Consider the following 11,261-nt stretch of genomic DNA (forward strand, 5'->3'; position numbering starts at 1 on the left):
ATACCATGATTACTCCATTTTAACGGGACAGTTCTTTTTATGCAAGTTTGTAATTAGCAGTCATTTGCGTTCTTTCATAATAAAAAAACAATGATATTATGAGCCATAAATCATCTATATATTTTGCAGGAACAGACATTGCGCCACTGAAGTTCAGCACTTTCCCGTTTTAGATGAACGTGATGTTGCCGTTTCCTGCCGGCGACCTTTAAAAATCCAAGACAGCAGCAGTTAGATGCAGCGTGTGCAGCGGCCATATTTACGGACAAAATCAAGCTGCTGACTAAGACTTAGTTTGTGGTTAATTAATACATAAGTAACAGCATAATACTACATTATTTGTGCTTCCTCGGGTAAAGTGTTACCGATGAGAGAATACTTTGAAAATCAGTAAATAACATTTTCTCTTGCCTTGACTATAAATCAGACCTAGACGTGTTTGAGTAGATTACCAGGTTTCCTCTGGTTTTTGCACTTACCGCACACAATATGAAGAAAATGTAAGTGAACCGAAATCTCCATGCAATGAATTAGCATCCTGTGAGTATCAAGTGCTGCATACCATACATTAGCAATGGGCATCAGATCACTGTATTCAGCAGAGTGAGGGGTTATTCAAAAAAAACTAGTGTATTACTATATAAAACAGATTGATATCTTTCAAACAGGATTGACCTCATTGTTCTTGCAAAACTCGACATTTACAGTATGAATGCCTCTATACCTTAACAAGCTTACGATTAAATGCAGCACGGCCCTTGATGTCCTGTCTGGATGTCTGGAGGTGATTTTCTGTCCTGAGTTAGATGAAATGCATGAATCCATTTCCAAAAGCTGTTTTTCTGGGTCCCCGCGATGGGGCCCCTTGGATATGGTGACAGTATCTCACAGGCCTTGGACACGAATCACTCAGACATTTCTGAGTCGCATCTTTATTTAGCCTGATCTTTATTTTTTGTCTAGCAAATTTTACACAAACCAGTGTGTGGCCTGAATGACACACTAATGAAAGCTAATTCAGTGGCAGGAAAAGGTTTCCCGCTTATTTACATATATTTCAGAAGTTCACAGGGCTGCCAGCTTTGGTCTCCTGGCTGCTGTGACATTTTCAATTCGAGACAAACCTGCACACGCATTTACATGTATGTAACAGTTTTAGTACCTTGTATATAGTCTGTAGGGTTTGCAAGCTACCAAAATGCCTTTGATGTAACTAAGTATAAGTTTATAATAGTATAATATAGATTTTCCTATTCCAGGAACAACGGGCGCAGGCGAGAACCAACCCTGGGGGGAACCAACCCTGGGCAGGAACCAACCCTGGGCGGGAGCCAACCCTGGCGGGAACCAACCCTGGGCGGGCACCAACACACCACAGGGCGCACACACACTCACACAGCCACACTCACACAAGTACTGGGCCAATTCAGAGATGCCAATCAGCCAACCTTGCACACCTTTGGACTGTGGGAGGAGACCGGAGCAGCACTGAAACACCTCGTTCCAAACGGGCTTCAGTGCAGGTAATATATTAAGGCAGTGTTATGGCGGGGCGTCTGTGATGGGGGGGTGAGAGGTGGTGTTCAGGCTTAATCCAAAGTAGATTAGTGTGTCTCATTAGGAACAGTGATGACTTGCCCTGTAGAGAGAAGGTGAAGAGACTGGTGGGATGGTGCAGTGACAACAGCCTGATCCTGAATGTGGAGAAGACCAGGGAGATGATCATGGACTTCAGGAGGAAACAGCCCAGTCATTCAGCACTCGTCACTGACAACAGTGCTGTGGAGGTGGTCAGCAGCGTCAGATTCCTGGGGGTGCAGATAACTGACAGTCTGGACTGGTCACCAAACACAACATCACCGGTTAAACGGGCTCAGCAGCGTTTGCACTTCCTGCGCCGGATGAAGAGAGCTTTCCTCTCCCATCCTCAGCACCTTCTACCGAGGCACCATAGAGAGCGTGCTGACCAGCTGTATCTTATCTATTTTATGTTCACTGCAGCCCACACATCTTCTCTGTGCTGGAAAGACTATATGTGTTCATGTCAGGCTCATATGTTCACAAGAAATGGCTGGATGTATAGAAAGAAATGTTCAGTGGGGCCCAGGGGAACTGCAAAGGCTCAGTGAGACTAGATGGGCCTGCTGCCGTGCTGCGTGTAGAAACCTTACGGAGAGGCTGAGTGCTGGACTAAGGCTGCCAGGTGAGATTTTAGATGATGCCGAATCCCCAGAGAGCTGCAGAGGCTAGAGGACTGCAGTCTCAGATTGACTTGAGTTTTGTAGGACTCCTTGTGTTCAGAAAGGTGCTCGATCAAGCAAAGTTTCTGCCAGACGTGCTCCAGTCACCTAAGGCTGATCTTAGCAAAGCAGCCGACCTCACTGACACCCTCAGACAGACCTTTGGAGAACATCACAAAGAGGACAGCTTTACTGAGCTGTGGGTACAGTGACTGAAACATGCAGTGATCGCCGCATTTCTGCCACTGTCAAACCAAAAAGAACCAAACACACCTCAAGCAGACCACATGATAGTCTTGTCACATCTACACCTGGACAGCAAAGACATGTTAACAGCAAAGACGCCTTCAGAAAAGGAGCATTTATTCCCAGCATGGAGTCCACGATCAGGGTTTATAAGCTGAGGGAAAGGGTAAATTGCCTGAATTTTTTTGCTCTCCTGCTCTTCTCTTTCTCCATAAGCTTTCCTTGATTCATTTTATCTTCATGTCCTTCGTTTTAATGGCCTAGAGGTCTGGTCACTCCGATCTGAGTGTTTGAGGAGGGACTGGAACTGTAGACCTTAACCTTCTCCACATCAGCAGTTCTGCTGGTGAGACTCCATGTCCTAATGGAGTTGTTCTGTAAGCCAAGAGAGCTTTCTGATCCTAATCTTTATTCAGTATCTGTTTGGCTGCTCTAACAGCTCTCTGTCTCTCTGCTGCATTAGGAAAACTCAGGGGCTACTAGTGACATGTTCAAGTTGTGAGAGTCGGCAGATTGGCTACTTCTATGTATCTGGAGAAGTGATCACTGCAGCTAAGTAGTGACCTTTTTCCCACGGGAAAATATCTGCAGCCGCTCTCTACCATGGTCCTGCAGGCAAAGGTGCTGTGAGGAGAGGTTCTGTTACTTGGCCAGAATGCTGGCAGATTATGTCACACTGTTCCACCATTTCTCTGATGTCTCTGGTCAGAATAAGGATTTGTTCTCCCTTTAGCAGGACAATCTGAACGACCAGTAAGGTAAGAGATTCCCTGGGACGGCTTTCCTGTGTACAGGCTAAACTCTGTCTGCGAACTGTCTTAGTGGCCTGCTGGTTCTGTCTTCATTCAGCATGTCTCTAATCTGACCTAGTTTAGTCTTTGTCACAGGTATGTGCTCCATGACATGATCGATATAGACTCCACACTCCCTTTCCAGTGTGTCACTCTCCCTTTCCAGTGTGTCACTCTCCCTTTCCAGTGTGTCACTCTCCCTTTCCAGTGTGTCACTCTCCCTTTCCAGTGTGTCACTCTCTCTTTCCAGTGTGTCACTCTCCCTTTCCAGTGTGTCACTCTCCCTTGTGTTTTCGGATCCAAGTGGAGCTTGTGGTTACACATCAGCTGCCACCAGTTGTTATAATGCAACATGAATGATTCTGTATTTGAATCTCTTCGTCCTCAATCTGAGTCTGAGTTCCTCGAGGAAAGTCATCAAGTGGTCAAGAACCTATCAAGGAGATGAGGAGCTTGTGGTCTGTATGCACCGTGACGTCCAATCCCAAGAGACATATGATCATTCACTTACAGGCCCGTGTCACACCAAGGGCCTCTTTTTTGATCAGTGCGTATCGGGTTTCACTGGGAATCAGACTCCTACACAGACATGTACATCACTGGTCTGTATTCTCCATCCGGCTGCCTCTGCATTAGCCCTCCTCCAAGGCTGTATGACGATGCATCTGCTGACACAGGAGTTTCTCTCTTTTGATCAGAGTGTATCGGGTTTCACTGGGAGTCAGACTCCTACACAGACATGTACATCACTGGGCTGTATTCTCCATCTGACTGCCTCTGCATTAGCTCTCCTCCAAGGCTGTATGACGATGCATCTGCTGACACAGGAGTTTCTCTCTTTTGATTTTTACATTTACATTTACAGGATTTGGCAGACGCCCTTAGTCAGAGCGACTTACATAAGTGCTTTGAGACTCTGCAATGAATTTCCGATGCTAGCTCAATAAGGACCCAAGCTATGAATACTATCTCTGAGAACTCCATTGAGTAGTGCAGAATTTTTTTTTTTTTTTTTTTTTTTTTTTTTTTTTTTAAAACACACCAGAATAAGAGTCGAGAAAGAATATAGAAGTTCTACGTCAAGTATTTCTGAAAAAGAAATGTTTTGAGTCGTCGCTTGAAGACAGTCAAGGATTCAGCTGTTCGGACATCTAGGGGGAGTTCATTCCACCAATTAGGTGCCAGGACAGAGAAGAGCCGAGATGCGTGTCTTCCTTGTGCCTTGAGGGGAGGAGGGACCAGTCGAGCAGTGCTGGAGGATCGGAGAGATCGTGGTGCAGAGCGAGGTGTGATGAGGTCCTTTAGGTAGGATGGTGCCAGAGAATTTTTGGCTTTGTATGCCAGCATCAGTGTTTTGAATCTGATGCGTGCAGCTACAGGAAGCCAGTGGAGGGAGCGCAGCAAAGGAGTGGTGTGGGAGAACTTGGGAAGGTTGAAAACAAGTCGAGCAGCTGCATTCTGAATCAGTTGGAGGGGACGGATGGCGCTCAGTGGTAAACCCGCTAGAAGCGAGTTACAGTAGTCAAGGCGTGAGATGACGAGGGACTGGACGAGTATCTGGGTAGCCTGAGTGGAAAGAAATGGACGTATCCTCCTGATGTTAAAGAGGAGAAACCGACAAGAGCGAGAAAGACTGGCGATATGTGAGGAAAATGACAACCGATCATCTATGGTAACTCCAAGGTTTCTAGCAGAAACCGAAGGACGGATCAGGGAGTTGTCGAAAGAGATCGCAAGGTCCTGGAGGGGGGATGAGTCAGCCGGGATGTAAAGCAGCTCAGTTTTACTAGTGTTGAGTTTTAGCTGGTGAGTGGTCATCCAAGATGAGATGTCTGCCAAGCATGTAGAGATCTTAGTGGAGACATGAGTGTCTGAGGGAGGGAAGGAGAGGATGAGTTGAGTGTCATCAGCATAGCAGTGGTAGGAGAAGCCATGTGAGGATATAACTTCGCCAAGAGATTTAGTGTAGAGGGAGAATAGGAGAGGGCCAAGAACCGAGCCCTGAGGGACACCGGTGGAAAGACAACGTGGAGTAGATGTGGATCCATTCCATGTCACTTGGTATGTTCGGCCTTCTAGGTAGGAAGCCAGCCAGCGCCAGGCCAGGCCACCAATGCCAAGACTCCTAAGGATGGATAGGAGAGTTTTGTGGTTGACCGTGTCAAATGCTGCTGATAGGTCAAGAAGGATGAGGACAGATGACAGTTTGGCTGATCTGGCAGCATGTAGCTTCTCAGTGACTGCTAAGAGGGCAGTCTCTGTAGAGTGAGCTGCTTTAAAGCCAGACTGATTAGGATCCTGGAGGTTGTTCTGAGAGAGATAGAGAGAAAGCTGGTTGTAGACTGTACGTTCGAGGATTTTTGAAAGGAAGGAAAGAAGCGATACTGGTCGGTAGCTGCAAGTGTCTGAGGGATTTAGAGTGGGTTTTTTTAGGATGGGAATGACCCTGGCTATTTTGAATGCTGTTGGTACATGACCGGAGGTTATGGAGCCATTAATGATAGTCGTGATGAAGGGGAGAAGGTCTAGAGCGATTGTCTGAAATAATGCAGAAGGGATTGGATCAAGTGGGCAGGTGGTAGGGTTGGAAGATGAGATGACTTTCATGATCTCATCTGCCGTAAGACCAGAAAACTGGGCCAGTGAGGGGGGAGGGAAATCCTTAGTGTGTAGTGTAGTGGATGAGGGAGAGAATGTCTGACAGATTCTGTCAATCTTCTCGGCAAAGAAGTTGGCAAAATCTTCAGCAGTCAGGAAGGAAGGAGCAGGAGGAGGGGGAGGGTTGAGAAGAGACGAAAAGATGTTATGGACTTTGCGAGGATCTCGTGAGGATAATTATAGTTTGTCTTTGTAAAAGGCAGTTTTAGCTGCAGTCACGTCCATAGAGAATTTGGATAGCAGAGTACGGTAGGAAGACAGATCTGCATCAAGCTTAGATTTCTTCCACGTCCTCTCAGCTACCCGCAATTCTCTTCGGTTAGTACGTAATGCAGCTGAAAGCCAAGGAGTAGGCCGAGTTTTCCTTGGTTTGGAAGACAGCGGGCAGAGGTTGTCCAAGGATGTGTAAAGTGAGGAGATGAGAGTATCAGTTGCAGACTCCAGTGCCAAGGAGGAAAAGGAGTCAGGGTCAGGAAGGTAAGACAGTGTGCAGGAAGTAACAGAAGAAGCGGAGACAGAGTGGAGGTTTGCTCGAGTGGGGAGGAAACGTTGAAAACTGGGATTGGGCAAGACGGGTAGGGCAATGGTAAAGGATACAAAGTGGTGATCAGAAATGTGTAGAGGAGTAGAAGAGATGTCAGTAGCCGGAGAGGGGCGGCTGAAAACCAGGTCGAGGACGTTACCTCCTTTGTGTGTAGGAGAGGAGCTGTTGGATGTTAGAGAGAAGGAATCGAGAAAAGGGAGGAGACCAGAAGAAGGGAGCTTGTCATGGGGTAGGTTGAAGTCACCAAGGAGAATGAGAGAGGAGCTGTCAGTGGGGAAGAGACTGAGGAGAGTATCAAGCTCCTCCAGAAAGCAGCCTAGGGGGCCAGGAGGGCGGTAGACAACAATGATCCGAATATCAAGTGGAGAGGTAACAGCAACTCCATGGAATTCAAAGGATGAAATGTTGAGATGGGGCAGAGAGAGGGGCGTGTAGCACCAGTTCCGAGTTACTAATAGACCTGTGCCACCCCCCCTGCCAGTCTGGCGAGGAGAGTGAGAGAAAGCATAAGCAGAAGAGAGAGCTGCCGGGGTAGCCGAGTTCTCAGGCGATATCCAGGTCTCCGTCAGAGCCAGAAAATCAAGAGAGTGGTGTGAAGCAAGGGCGGAAATGAAATCAGCCTTCTTTACAGCAGACTGGCAATTCCAGAGGCCACCCAACACGCTTCGCTGGGACTGGGGTGTTATGGGAGGGTAGACAAGATTACTGAGAGTGCGGCGCCTGGATGTTGGATGAGATATTCTAGGTCTCAAAGATAAGTGTACTGGTATACGTCTAAGGCACATGTCTGTAGTGATGGTGTGAGAGATTGCAAAGTAGAGGATAGGATAGAGTAGGAGAGAAAGGTTAGAAGCAGTGGTAACAACTAGACCGTTTACCTTTATCCACACAGGTGTCTGTGGCGGTGTCACCTTCAATTTAAACTCAGTAAGCCCTGCCCCCTAATTAACACCTTCAGGGAGACCGAAACTACACACAACAACAGTTCAGGGAGACCGAAACTACGCTTGATTGCCAGGAACTACACACAACAACAGTTTCAACAGACAGTAAACAGAAAGCAAACAGAGTCCTACCTTACTAGCAGAGAAGTAATCCACAAACAGAGCTTGAAGCACACCAGTTTGATCAGTGTGTATCGGGTTTCACTGGGAGTCAGACTCGTACACAGACATGTACATCACTGGTCTGTATTCTCCATCTGGCTGCCTCTGCATTAGCCCTCCTCCAAGGCTGTATGACGATGCATCTGCTGTAACAGGAGTTTCTCTCTTTTGATCAGTGTGTATCGGGTTTCACTGGGAGTCAGACTCCTACACAGACATGTACATAACTGGTCTGTATTCTCCATCTGGCTGCCTCTGCATTAGCCCTCCTCCAAGGCTGTATGACGATGCATCTGCTGACACAGGAGTTTCTCTCTTTTGAACAGTGCGTATCGGGTTTCACTGGGAGTCAGACTCCTACACAGACATGTACATCACTGGTCTGTATTCTCCATCTGGCTAGGGGCAGCCAGGGAGAAAACCTGCCAATGTAGTTCACCATCCCCACGATGCGTCTCACTCCTTCAGTATTCTGAGGAGTACTCAGTCCCTGTTACGCTTATTTTATGTCCCAGGAACTTCACTCATTCACTCTGACCTCACAGTGTTCATTTAGAGAGAGGTCTGCATTCTCAAACTTCTGGGGAACTTTGCATATATTTGCCAATTATCAAAATGTCATCAGTATAGCACATTGTTCTAGGTGTGCCTGAAACAATCTGAGAGATTCTCAGCTGGAAGTGCTCGAGTGCCGAGGAGATCCCATAAGGCAGTCTGTTAAAACAGTACCTGCTGAAGGAGAGTAATGAAGGTCATCAAGGGCTGGGAGTCTTTATATGAGGGTATCTGCCAGAATCCCGATCAGGCATCCCGTTTGGAGATCGCTACTGCCCCGTCCAGTTTGGCAAGTGTTTCATCCACAGCTGGGAGTATGTGCCTCTTTCAGCAGACACTTCCATTGAGTCTTGTTAGGTTCACACAGATCCTAATATGTGGCAGAGTGGGCTAAGCCTCGGAAGGTCGGAAGGTTGCTCGATCCAGCCTGGCTTTGGCAGAATAGCCACATGTCTCTGGGCCCTTGAGCAGAGCCCTTAACTCCCAGCTCCATAGGTGCCACTGCAGGTGGCTGCCCTTTGCTGCCAAGCTGACTCTCACCTCCATGTGTACAGAGCTCCATGTCCAGGGGCTGACAGTGCATATGGTGTTGCCACCTCAGCTAACTCTGTCTTATAATACAACTTCCTGCTGATTCACCTGCCTGTTGATTTTGGCTGTTAAAATTTGCTCTCATATATTATAATCCATCCATCCATCCATCCATTTTCCAAACCGCTTATCCTATTGGGTCGCGGGGGGTCCGGAGCCTATCCCGGAAGCAACGGGCACGTGGCAGGGAACAACCCAGGATGGGGGGCCAGCCCATCTATATTATAATGTGTTTAATAATAAAATACTCAGCCAGGGCTTTTGGTTTTGGATACGTCCATTTCTTTCCACTCAGGCTACCCAGATACTCGTCCAGTCCCTCGTCATCTCACGCCTGGACTACTGCAACTCGCTTCTAGCGGGTTTACCACTGCGCGCCATCTGTCCCCTCCAACTGCTTCAGAATGCAGCTGCTCGACTTGTTTTCAACCTTCCCAAGTTCTCCCACACCACTCCTTTGCTACGCTCCCTCCACTGGCTTCCTGTAGCTGCCCGCATCAAATTCAAAACACTGATGCTCGCATACAAAGCCAAAAATGGTCTGGCACCATCCTATCTAAAAGACCTCATCACACCCCGTACTGCACCCCGATCTCTCCGATCCTCCAGCACTGCTCGACTGGTCCCACCTCCCCTCAAGGCACAAGGACGACACACATCTCGGCTCTTCTCTGTCCTGGCACCTAGTTGGTGGAATGAACTCCCCCTTGATGTCCGAACAGCGGAAACCTTGGCTGTCTTCAAGCGACAACTCAAAACTTTCCTTTTTCAGAAATACCTGAAGTATTACTCTGTATTCTTACCCAGCTCTTTTCCGTGTGTGTGTGTGTATGTGTACAAAAAAAAATAAAAAAAACTGTTGCACTTTCTCAACAGAGTATTCAGATAGATGGTATTCATAGCTTGGGTCCTTATTGAGCTAGTATCGGAGAAATTCATTGCAGCGTCTTAAAGCACTTATGTAAGTCACTCTGGCTAAGGGCGTCTGCCAAATACTGTAAATGTAAACGTCTCTGCAAACTATTTCAGTTCGTCAGACAAAACCAGCATGTCATTGTTTTTCTCCCCAGTCATGTACATCAGCGAGTTGAATGGTCTTCCTCAGTCTTTTCAGATATTCCTGAAGCTCCTCGAAATCACTCAAAGCATCATAGGCACTGAGTCCAGCTGCTTGGCCTGTCAAAATTGAAGCTTCCTGGAGGTCCTACTGAAAATATCTGCTCCACCTCTCATGTTATTTTCTTTGCTCCCCTCTTGGAAATGCATCTGTAAGCTGGCCAGCTCCCTCACTTACTGTAGCAGGCCCTAGTATTGCCAGATCCTCTGTATTTCCTCTGACTTTCAAACTAATGTTGGTTTTCTACTCACAGGCTCCTGCTGCCAATCTTCTGACCCCATGTATAATATTCTGCTGTGAATCTTAGAATTTCCAACAGACCACGACCACAGATGCATTCAGACTCAGTCTTTTACTTCTGTATCCTCTCCTTTTCCTGTATCTCCCCTTACCCAATGCTTTAGTGCCCCCTAGTGTCCTGACATGGTTCTGTTATAACAGTTGGTGGTGGTTATAATCCCCGCCCAGGCCGGCAACAAAATAATTCAGCCCTGCCATTTTTATGTCTTTTGTAAATATAAAACTTACCAAAGGATAGTGTCAGAATGACAGGATGCACCTCAAGTGTCTATTTTCTACTGTCTCATTGAGCTGAAAGAATCATTCACATAATATGAGGATAAAATTGATCTGAAACCAGCTAAAAAGTATCACTGTCAACACCAATCTGTATGGCAGGTACCTTTACAGAAATGCAACGTGAAAAATCCAAAAATACCCATATAACATGTTAAAATTAAGAAATGCCCAAACACTACTGCTCAAAAGTTTGGAATCCATGAGAAAAGTTTATGTTTTTTGAAAGAAAATGACATTTTCCACACCCAGAATTAAATTAATTGGAAACAGTCTAGATGCTGTTAATGTAAATGACTATTATAACTGGAAGCTGCTGTGTGTAATGGAAAAGCTAGATAGGTGCAGTGGCTGATTCACACCACTGGGGGCACTATGCTGACATGATTGGTCACTTGAGTTAATTAGCCAAAAGGGAAATGATTTCTAAACAATAATCAGCTAATCAGTGTGTGTGTGTGTGTGTGTGTGTGTGTGTGTGGCTGAGTGGGGGGTTGCTGGTGGTAAAATTAGCCAAGGGGTGGCTGATTTAATACATTTGACTGTTGTGGGAGGGGTCCCTGACTTTGGCACGACTCCAGGCTACAGCATCAGAGTCTCTAGCCTGAACAGCAGATGCCTGTCTGGTCCTCAGCCGGCAGCTTTATTAAACAGTCCATGAGATGAACAGAAATTTGAATGAAAATACCCACAAAAAATGTCAGCTAAATGACTCCTGTCATACAGCATCTGTGTGTCAGACTCACAGCGACGAACTGGGCTGTTAATAAATACAGGTCCCTCGTGTCATCAGACTCTGTGTTTCCCCTGGTCCCTCTCGGCCACATAGCTCAGCAT

Source organism: Brienomyrus brachyistius, unplaced genomic scaffold (genome assembly GCF_023856365.1).
Source record: "Brienomyrus brachyistius isolate T26 unplaced genomic scaffold, BBRACH_0.4 scaffold37, whole genome shotgun sequence".
Classification (NCBI taxonomy): domain Eukaryota; kingdom Metazoa; phylum Chordata; class Actinopteri; order Osteoglossiformes; family Mormyridae; genus Brienomyrus; species Brienomyrus brachyistius.